This window comes from Megascapheus bottae, chromosome 4, assembly GCF_031878675.1.
Source record: "Megascapheus bottae isolate mThoBot1 chromosome 4, mThoBot2.hap1, whole genome shotgun sequence".
NCBI lineage: Eukaryota > Metazoa > Chordata > Mammalia > Rodentia > Geomyidae > Megascapheus > Megascapheus bottae.
Window position 1 is genome coordinate 68494623 of NC_143512.1, and position 17604 is coordinate 68512226.

The following is a 17604-nucleotide window of genomic DNA, read 5'->3' on the forward strand; positions in this document are numbered from 1 at the left end:
CAGTATGTTGTATATGTGCAGTAATTATCTGAAGAACTATTAGGTGAATAATTAGGAGTAAGAATTAGTATAAAAAAACTACAAGATTCTATCTATAAGTATATGAGACTAAGCAATTTCTGAAGGGAATTTTTTTATTATAAACCATGTTTTATGCAGCTATAAATTGAAGCAGTCTAAAAACACAGTGGAGAGTTTTCTACTTGCCTTCAGTATTCATATCTTCATTCATACAAAGGAGTTCATGTCTTAAGCAAAAATATTGTGCTAGGATCCAGAATGAGGCCTAGTGTAAAGTGCTTGCCTTGCATGCATAAAGCCCTGGGTTTGATTCCTGAGTACCACATAGACAGCAAAAGCCCAAAGTGGGGCCTTGACTGACATGGTAGAGAAAGCTCAAGGACAGTGCCCAGACCTTGAATTCAAGCCCAAGAACTGGCAAAAAATAAGCCATTGTTTTGTTACTGAAGCCCTGACTTGGCTCCTCATGTATATAACATAATGTCCAATTTCTTAGGATAAGAGGAAAAGCTTCTACAGCCTGCCTACTCTTTCAAATAGCTTCTTATAGCTAGGTATGTATATGTCATGCATGAGTGCATGTATGTGCTATGGCCACTTTCTAAACAGTCTGTCTCCTTTCCTTTCCTTTCCTTTCCTTTCCTTTCCTTTCCTTTCCTTTCCTTTCCTTTCCTTTCCTTTCCTTTCCTTTCCCTTGCTCCCTACCTCCTTTCTCCCCCTTCCCCCTCTCCTTTTCTTTCCTCCCCCTCCTTTACCCATTTAGATTATGTTCACTAGGTGAATTCCAACTCAAGGTTTAGTATTTGGCTGAAGTTTTGAATAAAACTTTCACATTTTCCAGAAAGGTTGTATATTTCTTTTGCTCATAGCTCTACCCAATCATTTGGATGGATATCTGACTGTTCTTAGTAGAGATAGTCCTAAAGACAAGATAAGGGGTACACCATTGTCATAAGCCTACTGGGTCCCTAACATACTGTCTAGCACATGTTCAACTATTTGGGAATAAAGGAAGGTGAATGTGAAATTACTATACGGATAGCTTAACTCCATATAAATCTCTGATTGTGGCTTCAGTCAGAGAGATAGTCTTTAGCCTTTCAATGTTATTCTAATATCCCAATATTTATAAATTATAAATAATTTCATAGATTTTCTCTATAAAGTTTTTCACTATAGATTAATGTTTCTGATAATTTAATTTGGCTTAGTATTTTCCTCTGTACATTTACAACTTTTTTCATTTGTATTTTTCCTAAAATTAACTTACTCAATCAGACTAAATTATTTTTGCAGAAGCAGCCTTCTTTAACTTTTGTAAAGCATAGTTCTGAATATATGAGCTTATGTAAAATTTGATAAGGAAACTGTTTTTTAGCTTTGATATTTTATAGCTTAACTTTCACTTTAAATCTCTGTTTTCCGCCTTCTTCACTGTCCTTTTTTATCTGACTGTTTTTCTATGATGTAAATGCTTTATCAAATCCTAACTTTTAAGTCAAATATTTACTTTTGGTTTTGGAACAATCAAATTTCGTTTATATTTTCCATGAAAGAAGAATTAATAGCAAACATTTTAAATTTTAATTTACATGAAATGATGAAATGATGTTCCCTAATAGGTTTCTCTTCTTTTTCTGATATTTAAATCTAAACTTAAATAGGAAATCACATGTTCCTTCATTAGTAGATTATAGAGCTCTGATAGTTTGCTTGTCCATAGATTGTAAGATTTGGCAATTATTGGCTATGTGACCTTTTATTGCCTACCTATGCTGTGTTCAGCCTGACACAGACAAGGTAGTAGACTAAGAAATTCCATTTTCTAAATTAAGATGATGAAATATCACAGACTTTATATATGGAACTCAAACAATAAAAATCTCACCTTTTGGGTGTGTGTCTATAAGAGCCTAGAGCTCTAACACAGGGACCGAAAATCATAAAATCGTTAGTTATGTGCTTTAGAACCATTTAGCACTAATGAAACATGAATTTAAAAGGAAAGAAAGTATCTTTCTCAATATTTCAATGATCTTATTTCAATTTGCATTTACTAAAGTTCTAAGTACTAATGCACCCTTTGTTATAGTCTCATTTCTAAATTATTTCAGAAGGAGCTTGACCACAACCTCCTCAAGGCTGAAAAATAGAATATGGGCCTTCTGTTACAGGCTGGGCATCTTAGAAATTGCTCAATTTTTCCCCAAAGGCCACCAGTACATCTTACAAAGATTTAGACCACCTTTACTGAATGCTCCTATAGCAGAATTTTTATTGATGAATACATTCTAAGCTGACAAGAAAGGAATTTATTTGAAAACCAAGAACCTCTTTCCTAATTTCAGCTCTGAGCAACAAGACAGGTACCATGAGTCGTGTAGGGTCTGTTAGAGGTTGAAGGATTTGAGGATATGAAAGTCTGTATCTTTAGTGTGCCACAGATAGCTCACAGCATTTTAAAAATGAGGACATGATAGCTCAAAAAAGGATCTTTTTTTTCTTCCAAATGGAACCAACCATGCAACTAAAAATGAGATTATATAGTCAGAAAAGTTGAGCATAAAGAAAAATATCTGCAGAGGTGCTAATAGCTTTCATTCTTATACTTAAGTGAAATGCATGTGGAGCTGGAAGGAGGAATTGAGAAATGGTCTTGAGAAACTGAATCAGATTATTTTGTAGTAAATTAAGTTTTTTGTTACAGCTTGAAATACCATCTCTGTTTAAAAAAAAACTTATCCCCCTAAGTACCAATGGTTTTACTCGTATGCTCACTCTGGCCTACATAGTTTGTTCAAGGTTAGTAATAATTGATATTTATCAGCTTCACAGTAGATAATATTTTAAGAAGGTATTAGAATATTATTCACTTTAATTGACCAACTGGAGGAAATCATATTTAGGGAACAGCAGAAGGTCCCCAACTAACCTATCTGTGGTCATTGTCATCATCATCATCATTATCATCATCATCAACATCATCGAGCAGCAGTTTTTAAACAGTCCATCTGAGCAGGGCATGGCACAGCATTTACAAGGTTAATGACAGAGAGTCAAGGACTATTCTATTCATGGTCTCGCTTATGCCAGAATCTTCCCACCAGCACGGACATCTACATGCTAATAGAGGCAATTCTGTCCCAACACTGGCTGTAACATGGTTTTAGAGACACCATTGGGCATTTTCAATTAAGGAAATAAAAATAGCACACTACACATTTTGGTTACTTTGTCCTTTGAATAGAAATATTGTATCAAGCAGTTGAGAAACTATTTTGTATTAACAGGGCACTGGTATTGGTAAATTAATATTTATTTTGTTGGAATAGTAAATTTTGCACAGAATGTTTATTTGCAAATAACAAAATCATAATATACAAGAGATTCTCCCAAATACTCTTTTACTATTATTGGGAGAAGGAATGTTATGTTCTTTTAGAATTATCTTTATAGATTCTTTATTGTATCCTGGTTATACTGACTAGAATATTTCCATGTAAGCTAAGCATGAATATTCTTCTTCATTGACTTTCCAGCTGTATACATGATGTGAGTTTCAAAAGTATGGAAGAATATAAATCATTCTTCTTATCCTATCACTCTCTTTTTTTCTTTCCTAATTGGTTTAGAAACTGATCTGATTTTGTTCTCATACTATGAAAGAAAAGCAAAAATAAATTTAAATTTTGGTAGGAGAGAGCTTATCATAGAAAGAACATTCTTTTTGGTATTGGTGTTTATGAGCATCAATAACAGTGCCTTGAAATGATCTAAGTTGATCCTTCTGAAAATTGCTGTTGCCATTTCTTTTTATTAAGCTCCTTCCTTCTTTTTGAAGGGTTATGGATGAATGACATAAGATAGCTTTTCTTTGGCTGAGATTTTTAAGATGGCAAGGTAGAAGTTGATGTTGTGCCTGTGAGAGCTTGTCATCTACACATAAAATGGAGAGAATCACTATCATTTTTGAAAATAGAAGCAAAAACTAAAATTGTCATGCTTTATGTAGGCATCCATTTCTCTGTTGCTCAAAGAGTCTAGTGGATGATACTATTAGCTCTACAGTTTCCACTTTAAACCTTTAGCTGTTGGAGTAGATGTTTTCTCTAGCACAAGAACTAATAAAAAAGAAGGTTTCAAGAATTTTATGCTACAAGCAGAACTTCATTACCATGGGAACAGAACTATTTACAAATTTTGAATATCCCCCTCTAATGTTATGCATACTCAGTATATGCTAGTCAGTGAGGATGATGATGATGATGATGATGATGATGATGATGTAGTATTAATTAGCTTCACAATAACACTTAACCTGATAGTAGCATTGGCTGTCATATGCACTAGTGAGTTTTTAAGAATAATTTCTATGTAATATTATGCTTTATTGTATTCTACAGATTCAATTTTATTAAAACCAAGTTAAATACTGAATGCAGAATTAATATGCACATATTCTTTTGCTGAGATGAAGCAACAAGTACAGAATAAGAACAGCTTGTTCCTCTCTACTTGAAACGTTGGGCAAAGCTCTTAGGACGCAAATATGATATTGGTATCATTGAAAAGCTCTTGAGTCAGTCATGAACAAATGCTCCCACACAAAGACTTGCTGGAGATTACTGGCCATTTTTCAGTGTAGAGACAGTCAAATGGACTTAAGCCTGAAGACAATGTAGTTATATAAAGAATCTAAAAGCAGTAAAAAAATTTTCCATTAACTACACTGAAGAGAAAACTATTACTATCCTGCCATTTCAGCTGTATGATATAAAACAATGCCCTGATAAAAGATGAAAACAAATCTATAAATCCATTCTATGTGTGAGGAGGACATAGCCACAACGATGTTAAACAGAACTTCAAATTGCATGCAGACAATTTAAAGACCTTCTCAATGATAGTCAACCTCAATATGATTGTGAAACGAAATGTGTTCCTATAAAAAAAGTTACCCTGATTTCCTTGAGATGATTTTATTAACTTCACCTATAAATCGCATGGTATCAAGACAGCAGCAATAATACCCAGGATTAGGGCTATTCTGCCAGGATTGGTGGAATATTTACAAAGTCCAAAGTGGAAGCATATGTATTTTGTATGTGTTTTACATCATCAATTGTGTCACATATATATTTTTGGAATGGGGAGGCTGAAGTGCTACAAATTATTCTAGTAGTGACATTTACATATATGACAGAAATATTGAATTTCATAGGATGATTCTTAGGCAAATTTTAAAAATATAAACAGAACATGAAATGTAAAAGAAATTCAGAAGGAGGGAATGCAGTAGAAGCTCTAGTATCTGTTCTTTGTAAATGAAATAGGACGTGAGATATATTTCATAAAGATGTTGGGTTTATTGAGAGATTAGCTATATATAAAGCTTGACTGAAAGATAGCTAATGCATACATCAATAAAGTGAGTTAAAATAACTGCAAAGACATCCCTAAAATGGTAGTTTGGTAATCTTGACTTGAAAATCAGCAGCTCATGTTGATGATGGATGACCATGATCAGGGAAAAACTTGTCAATATTGCCTGAAACAAATGAGTGCAGTATTTATGTCACAGTGTAAAGAGCTAATAATTTTAAAAACTTCGGCCACTGTGTGTGATGTGAAAGAAAAATGTGGAGGAAAGAATATTCAAATTTCTACCAATGGATACAGGATGGTAGATACTCCTAGATGGAATGATAAATATGCAAAGACCATGTATATAGAGTGCAAAATATATATTTCAAATAATTGTATATGATGAGCTGCAGTAATTAACACATGATGCAAGATTCTATAGTGGCACTGAAATTTTAAATGATCTGTTATAACTATAAGAGAAAATGTCCTTTCTCTTGTCTGAGGTTAATCCTATTTTCCCCCAAACTTCTCCAAGCATTTACATTATCTGTTCATCATGCCTTTCTCCTATCCTGAATGCTTTTCTGTTATACTTGGCCATTCCAAACAGCTTAAGAGAATTGTGGCCATAACAGGTTTAGAATAAGAGGCAACAATAAAATGAGCTCACATTCAGAAACATATGCCCCTTGGTAAATTTTAATTAGTTGTGAGACCTTGTTTTATATATCATCTTGGAAAATAATTTCTGCGTACACAAATATGATAAACTCATTGTGAGATAAACATTTTAAATTTATTATTTGAAGCACTTTGTATGAGTATTCTTAACTGATAAGTTGTAAATGGATTTGCTAATTGTGTTCTTTCAGTCTTGGATATACCCTCCACGTAGGTTATTTAGTTCCATAACACGAAGATCTCAGCACCTAACATGGTATTGTCACATAGTGGTCCTTAACTGATACTTGCTATATCGACAGGCCTTCCTAGTATATGATATTATGCTACATAAATTGGAGGAGGAATTTTACATTTTATATATACCATTAAGCATCACCATTCTGATTTTTTCCCTTTGTTTGGTCTTTTGCACCTGGAATTTTGTGTGTCTAGGAGCATAGACTTTTTGGGATATTTCTTTACTTACTATTACTGCCTGCTGATGACACTTGTGTGGGCTGATCCATCAGTGTTCATTAGTCTCATCCTGTGCAAGAACAGAGGTAATAGAAATATAACCCAAATAACTGGCTTGCTAAGTATTTACATGCTCTATGATTGTTTCGGAACCTCTAGGCTCATACTAATGGCTAGAATTCTATGATAGAATAACCTAATTAGAGCACAATTAATGTAGTCATTTCAGCATTTTCATTCTCCTGTTATATTATACTATTGTTTAGTTGTAGGCAAACTTACTTACAAAGACTCACTAAAGTATACAATTTGACTCCCATAGCAGCTTAATCACATCAGTTAGACATAGAAAGACATCATGCAAATATTCAAATGGACATTGGTTAGATCATGAATATAAGAAAAAAATTGTTGAACTTTTCAAGCCTTTACTTCACGGCGATAATTACATAATCTCTGGGGCAGACAGAATGAATACTGTTGTGCTAGTATGGGGGCAGTCAAAATAGAAAACAAGTTTTAGCACAGTTAGGTTACTTAATTTTAGTAGTTTTATATAGAGGCTTCAAACACTTGATGATGTTTATAAACTACAATTTATAATTTGATATCAGCAGTGGAATAGATGCCCACATCACTGATGGTAAGAGTACACAGTTGTATTCCTAGGAATCATTGTCTCCCCTTTCTCTGGTACTTGCTTTTCAGTGCTTTATGCATACAGAAGAGATAACATGTAACTTGGAATTATATACAAATTGCACCATTTAATATGCTCATTCAAATTCTAAAATGCAAATTTGATGTAGTTATGCATCTCTGCACTCCTTATTTCTGATATCTTCTGATGTGTAGCATCGAATTATAGTTGATGAATGACTAGTTCCATATGATTTGTACTCTATAGATTAGCAAGAATCATATAATATTCCTAATGAGCCCATACTTACATTTGTTTGGTCTTAAAAGCACATTAAGAAGTCTTTCCTACAGTTCACCCAAATCCATTTCTTTCAGTAGGAGATGATACAGAAGCAATGCGGTCATCTCATTTGCTTTCCAAAAATTAAAAATATGATCTACCACATACTGCAATAAATTACCTTCCCATGCTTGATAGTGGATGGCTTTCTTTTGCTTAGTTTGAATCATTCAACCCATCAACAGAAACAGGGCTTATTTTTCTTTGTTGTAATTACTGACTATGCTTTAGAGAATCTTTGCCTCCCCCAAAATGAAAGGCCCATTCTAAGAGCTCATGAGAATTTCTTTCCTTTTTGAAGAACCAAGTTTTAAAAGGGAAGAATCTACAAAGGAGAAGCTCAATCATTCAAAGCATCTGGACTATTTGAGGGAGTAGGGGTGGGATGTGAAGGAAAGTCATGTGTGAACAAAATTCAAATATATTGTATCTGTGAAAGAATCTAGCAAAATGAAACTCAGTGAAAGCTGTAAACAGTAACGGGTAGAAGGAGATGAGGTTAAGTGCTATATGTGCACATGTGAAATACCATGGTAAAACTTGTATGCACAAGTAACATATACTCAAAAGGAATGACAAGGCCCCAGAAAGGGTGATAGAGAATGGGCAGTGTGGAGGAGGGTGAAGAAGGAAAACAGGGCCAAGGTGCTTTCTGTACATAATATCTAAATGGAATCATGAAACTTGTCAAAGTTGATTTGGGAAGCAGGGAAAGGGATGGAAAAAAATAATGTCTGGGGTGAGCCTGACCAAGGCATGTTGTATGCATTTATGGACATATTAAAATGGAACACCATTGAAAAACTAATTAATGCTAACAAAAATGTGAAGAAAAGAGGCATCTGTAGCACATGTTGATTTGATGATTAAAACACATGTAAAGCATGAGTTCAATATCTCATTTCATGTCCCAGGGATGAGGAATATCCAACCAGCTGACTGCAGTGTCATTTTCTCTGTGCATGACACTGTGCAATGTCACTCAAGACATTCCAAGGATACTAATCTCACAGCCATTGGACTTGATTCTTACAAGAACAAGAAGAGAAAATGCATGTGAAAAGATTACTATGAAGCGATATATACTAGAACAGCAAAGAAAGTGTGATGAATTCTACGCTGTTTCTAAGGAGAAAAAAATGATTTATTTACAAGAAAGAAACTTCATCAAGGATCAAGGCTTTGGTCTAAAGAATGAATACTACTTGGGGAATCCAGGCAGAGATTGATTAAATACACCAGGACACAACTCAGCATAAGTAAGACCTCAGAGGCAGAGAAATATGTGAGAAGCAATTAAGACAATTGCATGGTGAAAGAAAAGATGAGGGACACTTGAATGCAAAACTCAGTTCTATCATCTAATATTTGTGTGGCCATAGGCAATCGAATTGATTTTCCTAATTTCATCTTCCTTGTTTCCCTTCTCCAACCCCTCCCAGTCATCTTGTTTCGCCCTTCCCTTCCCTACTTCAAATAAATAAGCATATATACAATATACCAGGAAACATTTAAATAATTACTAAAAGAAGGGGAAAAAGATAGTCTTTGATGCTCATATTGGTACAATAGAGATTCTGGTTAAAGTCTTTTGTAATAATACCTCAGTCGCAATTGAGGTATTATTAAGGGATATATGTCATTTAAAAATTCAAGGGATCAATTGAAGTCTTTAGTTGCAAATAAAATACTGACAATTTCACTAAACAGAAATTTAACAAAAATGTAGGCTAATACCTCACAGCCTTCCTAGGAAGTTCATAAAACTAGCTGTGGAAATTTCCTCTTCCATAGATCTTTTCCTGGAATCTTGCCATTTATACATGATACCAATTTATAGTCTGGTTACTTCTGCCTTTGGAAATTAGACACATCTGCACTATCTATTCTTGAGAATCTGACTTCAGAGGTGGTACTATTTATAGTGTAGGCAGTCCCTAAATATATAAGTACTGTTATGGGCTGAAGTTTTCCACTCCAAGGTGCATATGTTGGATCCTTAATGAGTAATTAACGTTGCTTGTGGTCAGGGGCAGGGGTCCTCATGCAGTGTGACTATTGGTGCACATGTCCAGATAATTATCACCCAAGGTTTTAGACAAGATGCCCACCCAGAAGCAAGGGGAGAAGTTTGTAAAGAAATGAGTCCTCCAAACATCTTGATCAAGACTGTGGTCAGTTAGGCTGTGGTACTTGGTTAGCAAATGAGCCCAATTGGGCAAAACATATGACTTTGGTACCTGTTGTATTGTATACACATTTATTTGTTTATTTAAATTAGGGGAAGGAAGGGACAAAACAAGATAATGAAAACAAAGAATGAAGGGTGAACCAATGTAACAGCAATAATCACAAGACAATGTGTCGCAAATGAACTTGGGAGGGGGTGGGAAGAAAGCATGGGAAGGAGTAACTATGTTCAAGAAGTGTTCTCACTACCTTAATGTAATTCTAGCCCCTATATAGATAGCCCTGATAATAAAACATTAAAAAAATAATACCATATGTCAAATCAACTTGTAAAAGACAAAGTTTGCAAAAGACAGAAAAATGAAAATTATATGAAATAAAACATAAAGATCTTAGCTTATTGCATAGGGAAGGAGGAAGTTGGATGAGCACAGTGTGTGGTGATGGTTTACTTGGAGAACTTTGAATGTGTTTGAACATTTTGCATTTTGAATGTAAGCTTATGAGATACCAATAATAGCAGATAAAGTTGTAGGTAAACACATTATTTAGAAAAATTTGTAGCAATGCAATATTTAGGTTAAAGCTTTTAACATTATAGGTCTTCTGTCATAGGGGCAGGATTTCAATTCAAGAAGAAAAATAAAGGAAAAGGTGGGAGTAGAGCAAAATAGTAAATAACATTCTCACCACTTTCTTTCCCCTGTGGACTGATTCTACCAGTAATTAGCTGTAGAATCTGAGGAAGATAATTTAATCTCTCTGACTTGCAATTTTGGAAGTAATAGACAAAAGGGAACCTAATTTGTGAGTACCTCTGACAATACTATATTTATATAGACAGGTAGTTTGTCTAAATTTCTAATAAATATTGCCATTTCCATTTTCTAGACAAGAAATAGAGGCTCAGTAAATTTAAAATATAACTTCAAGATCAAACAGCATGATCTCAAACCTAGGTCTTTCTGAATTAAAAATCTATGCATATTCTGTAACATTTCTTAGCCTTCCAAATGCCATTTAGCTAAGGAATTCTATGTAAATATAAAAGATTCAAGAATAACCTTTTTCCTGTTGGTGACATTTTCATCAGTTCTTAGCTTTCTCTTTTTTCACTGTTGCTTCCTACATTCCTCTGTTCATTTCAGTGTTCAATAAATGAGCTCCTTGGCCCATCTCTGTTTGCCACACATTCTCCATTACTTTAACATGTTCTCTGCCTTTGTAATAGGATCTGACTACCAGATTGTAGCTAGCTATGGCCATCAAAAGGTATGCTCATTATTAAGGGCAGAATTATATTACAAAGAAAAATTGTATCAGAGAATGACTTCCTTTTTTTCCACTGACCTCATTACCCTGGTAAACTACCCTGCTTTTCCCTTGTCCTTAGCTGTGAACGGACAGGTCATATTTCATAGGTTTCTTCAGCTAAAAATCTTGCTGGGTCCATCTGTTATATAGAACCAATTCCCATTAAGAAATCTCCAATTCTACAGCTGGAAGGGACTCAAAGATCACCTAATCATGCTAGGTCATTTTAGAATTTGGAAATTGGGTTTCCGAGAGAATTAAGTGCTTCCCCCAAGGTTATAGTGAAGAGTAAAATTCGTAACTGCTCAATGGAGGGCTTTGAATGAGGATCTTTGGCTCACGGTCTCAACACCTGATCTATTATTTAACTAGAAAGGGACATGACACGAATGACTCTGTATGCTCCCTAATAGGAACCCTGGTAAAAGCTATAAATTCTGGTGGGTGAGAAGATTGGGGTTAAAGTCACAACTCTGCTGCTTTATATGTGGAGATGTTTTGTTCTATAAGCACCACCGGGATCATGGGTATTTTGGTTACTTCAACATGTGCTACATGCAGCATGATACTGATAAGTCAGGAGTATTGTATTCTATTTGAATAAATAAATGAATGTAGAAATGCATGAATAATTCTAGCTCTTAAATTAATGAGGTTCCCAACAAAATCTCAGTATGTCAGGCACACAGATTCTGTCAGTGAATAACTGTGAAAGCTATGTGACTTCATGATGTTTATCCATTTCCAGTCAGTTGTTTCATTGTAAACCATATCCCGAGGTCAAAACAGTATCCATGGACTATTTCAGAACAGTTGATGGGACAGAAGGATAGAGGAACTGATGTGCATTTGCTGGAGCATGAAAGTGTGAAAAGGGCATAACAATGCAGGATAAGGATGTTAGATGGTAATAGAGTACAAGGTCAACACTGAAGTTTCAGGTATTATAAGAACACTGTGGCTCCCATACATTTCCTGTTCATCCTTCACTTAATGTAAAGCAGGTCAGCCATTACATCAATACAGTTCGATGTCCTGCAGTTTCTTGAATTTTTGTAGTGAAATCACCAAAACTTACCTAAAATCAGAGGATCCTTTAGAAAAACAAGTAAAACCTCCTTGTTTTGGAGAGAAGTGTAATCCATGTATTAATATCTTTCCAAATTCTAAATAAATATAAAGTCTTTTTATAAAGTGAACAGATTTATAGATAGTCTATATTGACTTTTACTACTGTAAAATTTTAAGGCATACATTTATTCATATCAAAAAACAACAAACAATAGTATACTTCTGCTGGAATGATGAATTGAATGCCCAGATCTTATATCTGCATTTAGCATATATAGTATAGTAAAGGGCAAAAAGGTATTTTTAATGAGTAATAAGTTACAATTTTATAATATTATCACATTATATCTCTACTTAGCATTTATAATACTACTCACCTAAAATATATAGTTTAGTCATTAATGCAATCAGTAATAATTTCTCAAAACACTGACTCCATTAGGAAGATTGTACAAAAGGTTTTTCTTGGTAAAATAAAGAATTCTGATTGGTTGCAGTAAGATTTTGAGTATGGGGCCGGGAGTTTGGCCTAGTGGTTAAAGTGCTTGCCTAGCATGCATGAAGACCTGGGTTTGATTCCTTGGTACCACATACATACAAAAAAGCCGGAAGTGGTGTTGAGGCTCAAGTGGTAGTGCTCCAGCCTTGAGAAAGTCCAAGGACAGTGCTCAGGCTCTGAGCTCAAGCCCAGGACTGGCAAAAAAAAAAAAGATTTTGAGTATGTACTATTTTACAAAAATGGTAAGATGATATCAGTGGTGTATGAATAATTATTTTCCTTCCTAAATGAGTGTTAACATGGTCATTTAAAAATGCTACACACAGATCCTTGAAATGTTGCTTGTGGAGAGAGTTTTATATCAATGTCTATAGAGGGAAAAAAACATTTGAGGTCAAGAATAACCAAATTCTAGACAATAATAAATATAGTCTGTCAAAACCCAGGGTGTCTGAAATCCTTATCTAAGAAGCAGGATGCCTGTTGCTACTTGACCCACTTTTATTCTCTCCTTGGAAAATAATTGACATTTGTTTCTGTGATATGAAAAAAAGCAAGAAACTTTCAGTTTGTTTTGAGTTGTTTTTAAAAATAATTTTAAAAATCCATTTTAAATGTCAAAATTTATTGAGTATACAACCCCATGAAGATAATTTAAAGAGTATACATATGGATAACAGCCTCATTAGATTGGTATTGAAATGAATGAGGATATATGACAGTATTTGACAAATAGAATTTGTCATTGAAGCAGAATGTCTTATTACTTGCATCAGCCTAGGTAAAACCCAAATGGGCTGTTGAAATCATTGATTAGAACACAGAAATTATTTCTTTGTAACAGAATAATTCTCTCAGTAATGTTGTTTTTGAAAATTAATAATGGCTTCATGGTTTTTATAATTTCTACTTTTTAATAGTAGAAATGTATTGATGATCTTCATTTTATGCATATAATTATGTTAAGGTCTACTTCAATGGGGGTCTACCTCAATTTTCAGGGGTATGGTATTCACATTAAGTAGCTGTATCTCTGATAGCTAAGTGAGAGAGGAAAAATGTACACAGAATTGAAACCATGATCGGGGAGGTCAGAGGTTGGCCATTAAATCTGCCTTGTTTCCAATGTGGCCCAAATAACACAAACTAGTAAAGAAGCTACTGGATTTTGCTTATTCATATAGATGTTAAGGCTTTTGGAAGGTGTTTAGATGGTAAGGGAAGAATGAATTCGAACAGAGCTACCTGCATGCTAACTTGCCCTTCTTTTTCTGCCATGTGGAGGTTTTGTGAAAAGATAACCATATTGATTCAAAAGGTTCAACCAGACACTGTCTTCTAGCACTGTGATCTAAAATGTTCCGAGACACAAGAAATGGAAAAAAATAAAATTTCTGCTTTCTAGAAACTACTCAACTTCTGGTAGTTTATTTGAGTGGCACAAATGGATTAAGATCATGGAATGATCTGACCCAGTTAACACACAAAATTAGCCATCAAACCCCCTACCACGACAACTTACTTCATCAAAGCCCAGAAGCTAAGAATTCAATTGCAAATCTGTTAGCAAATTGGGATCTACTTATATTCATAACTTATTCATGGAAATGTTACTATATTCTGTTGGTTAGATGCAAATCATTATATCCGATCTACATGAATCACAAATTTAGAGCAACAGTTAAGGGCCATCTTACAAACCTGCCTGCCACACCAATCCAGTTTAATGGCACTTATTTCAAATATTTTTATAATTTTAATCTTATTCAAAAATGGTGAATACAATCATAATACTCAATCCACACATGAAAAATGGCACCAGGTAATTGGAGGAGACATGTGGGGTTGGAATTGGTGCCAGGGGCTGCGGAAATGATAAAAGGAGTGGACTTGTTCAGCATGCATTCTATTCATAAACTGACATGTTAATATGAAACTCATTTGTAGAACTATTTAAGGATAATACAAATAAATGAATGAATTAAATTAAATCAACAAATTTAATTTAAAAGTTAGATAGTATAAAATGCAACACGAATTCCCCAAGTCACAGAAAAGAAAATTAATAATCCTTCTCTAGTGTTTTTCAGGAATATAAGAATTTATTATTCTCCAAGCAGTATAAAATTTTCTTTCTTTCCTTTTTTCTTTCTTTCTTTCTTTCTCTCTCTCTCTTCCTTCCTTCCTTTCTTTCGATAGTACTTGGGATTGAATTTAGAGCTTCACACATGCTAAATTGTACTCTACTACTTGAACCACACTAACAGGTTTGGTTTATTTTATGGAAATTTGATTTGTTTAGGAGATCGGGTCTGCCTAACTTTTCTCTGGCTGTCCAGAAATTCTGGATCATCTGCAAAGCATCTGGGATTCTAGGTGTGCACCACCATGCCTTGCTAATAACACAATTTCTTGATCTTCAAACATAGTCTACCATTTTTATGCCTTAATGAATCATTAAGCAGAAAGTGGTTAATGAGGAGACATTAAATGAACATAAAAACTAAGTTCTTACAGCCCCATCGTCTTCAGACTTATTACTTGTGAGAAATATATACAAATTTACCTTTATCATTTAAGTTATTCAGAAGTGAATAGTTCAGCAATAGTAGGTGCATTCATAATACTGACTGACACTACTACCTATTTTTTTAATAAACTTTCATCATTTTGTAAGTAATCTCTGAATTAATCAAACAATAACATTCCCCACCTCCTGGTAACAGTCTCTAGTTGGGTACCCAGTGAAAATGGAAACACATATTTCCCTTCTGCACCTGACTTATTTCACTAAGTAAATTCTCAACAGCATGTTTTTGGTGGAATTTATCAAAATTTAATTTTGGCAGGGGGTTAGGATTCCATTTTATATATCTTCATATTTTGTTTCTCCATTCATCTTGATCATTAACATTTTTCAATTATAGTGATAATGCTGATATGAAATGAGCATACATGTACCAGAATCCCTGCTTGGGATTGTTGGGCCATATAGTAGTTCTGTGCTTGATCTTTAGAAAGCAATGACCAAGAAAGATTAATAGATTTATCCAACATAACAAGGCAGACCAGGTGTGGAACTAGGACTGGATGTGGGCACATTATTCATCCATATTTCAATTTAAAAATCAAGTGTGTTTAGGAAAAATATACCCAACAACAACAACAACACGTTTTTTTTTACAAGGGCTGCAACTGATTGAATAGAGAAATTGAATCTAGATTAAAATATTTGAAATCTGATTCTTTCCTTTGAAACTGTGCCATCTTATTAAATGTTCTGTAGTGTCACTCTTTCCTTATTATATCACTCCATCAACAGCCTCCTTCCCAAGCTGTCTGTCCTCTCGTGGCCTAGTGGGCAAGCAGAGCCAGGTGTTCTTCAGGGCCCTTCCTGTGCTTCTATGCCATCCACCCAGCCCCTTCTGATGATGCCATGGTCATTCTCTTCTTTGAAAATTATAAGCTCTTCTACTTCCCTCCATGTTTATAAGTCACTCTTGAACCAGAGAGTTTCCTCCAGATGTCACATGTGTTCATAGTATAAAATAATTGTCATCCATCCTTTGCCAAATCTGAATGGTTTCCCACAATGGTGCTTAGAATCTTATTCAATACTTACTCTAGATTTTTAGAATTTTTCCTCTTAAATCATAAATAACATTTTAATAATAGTGAAATGATGTTGCAATCCACAAGTGTCCAACGTAATCTGATTCTAAATTCAATTGATTTGGAAGCTTTACAAATTAATTTAGAAGGTTCCCAGATCTGGTGTGTATTCCAGGGATATACAGCAGAACTCTTTGATTCAGGACTGATGAGGGAATTATCAGAAAACCTGGATATGTTGAAAAGTCACTAGCAGCCTGTCTTGGTGTGCACAGTAGAACTTGAGAAGCTGAGACAGACAGACCACAACGTGAAGGGCAGCCTAGACTACATTGCAAAATTCTGTCAAGAGAAAAAAAAAAAGAAGAAAGCTGGACATGGTGGCTTCTGTCAGTAAACCTAGCTACTCAGGAGGCTGAGATCTGAGGATCAAGGTTCAAAGTCAGCCCTGGCACAAAAGAACATGAGACTCTTATCTCCAGTTAACCTCTAGAAAATGGGAAGTGGGACTTGGCTCAAGGGTAGGGTGGTAGCCTTGAGCTGAAGAGCTCAGGGACAGTGCCCAGGCTGAGTTCAAGCCCCACAACCCACAAAAAAAAGAAATGGAAGTAGAAGAAGAGGAAGAATAAGATGAAGTAGAAGAAGAAGCAGAAGCAGAAGCAGAAGCAGAAGCAGAAGCAGAAGCAGAAGCAGAAGAAGAAGAAGAAGAAGAGAGCAAAAAGAAGTGAGAGGAAGTGAAGAAAAAAAGAAAAAAGAGCCAATGAATTTTGATGTAGTAGAAGACATAAAAATCAATAGTGTAACAAAATCTTCTGAAAAAGGTAAATAGAAAAATCTCAATGAAATGGCCAATGCAATTCATGATTGAGTGGCTTTTCTTGGTTTGAAACAAAATAAAATATCCCCTGCAATTCCTAGTGTATACATAAATGGATTAAGTTAGCTAATGAGTTTATCTGATAGGCCCCCTTTGCAGAGTTCCCTATTGAGTGATTGATGGCTGAGCAAAACAGAAGTCCTGAGTGGAAAATAGTGACTTGAACAGGCGGAAGAAAATGAGACCTTTGATTAACTGCTTAGAGGAATTTATAAAAGACTTGTATATCATGTAGGGCACTTGGTCAAAATTCGTTCATATTTAAAAGCTCGAAGGAAGATGCAGAGCCTGTCCAGATAGCTTATGAGACTTGAAGAGACAATTCACCATGGGATTTACCATTTTTCCATTGGTTGTTTTGTGATAAATTTGGTCTTCAAAGATGACTGTATCACCAACAGACAGAGAAAGGTCTTTATCTAGGAAGGAAGGCTGATTGATTTTCAGGTTAGGATAATAGACAACATTATTCTGTAGGATAAAAGTTCAAACAGCTTTGCTTTTCTCCCTTTATAAGACAGGAGTTCTCTT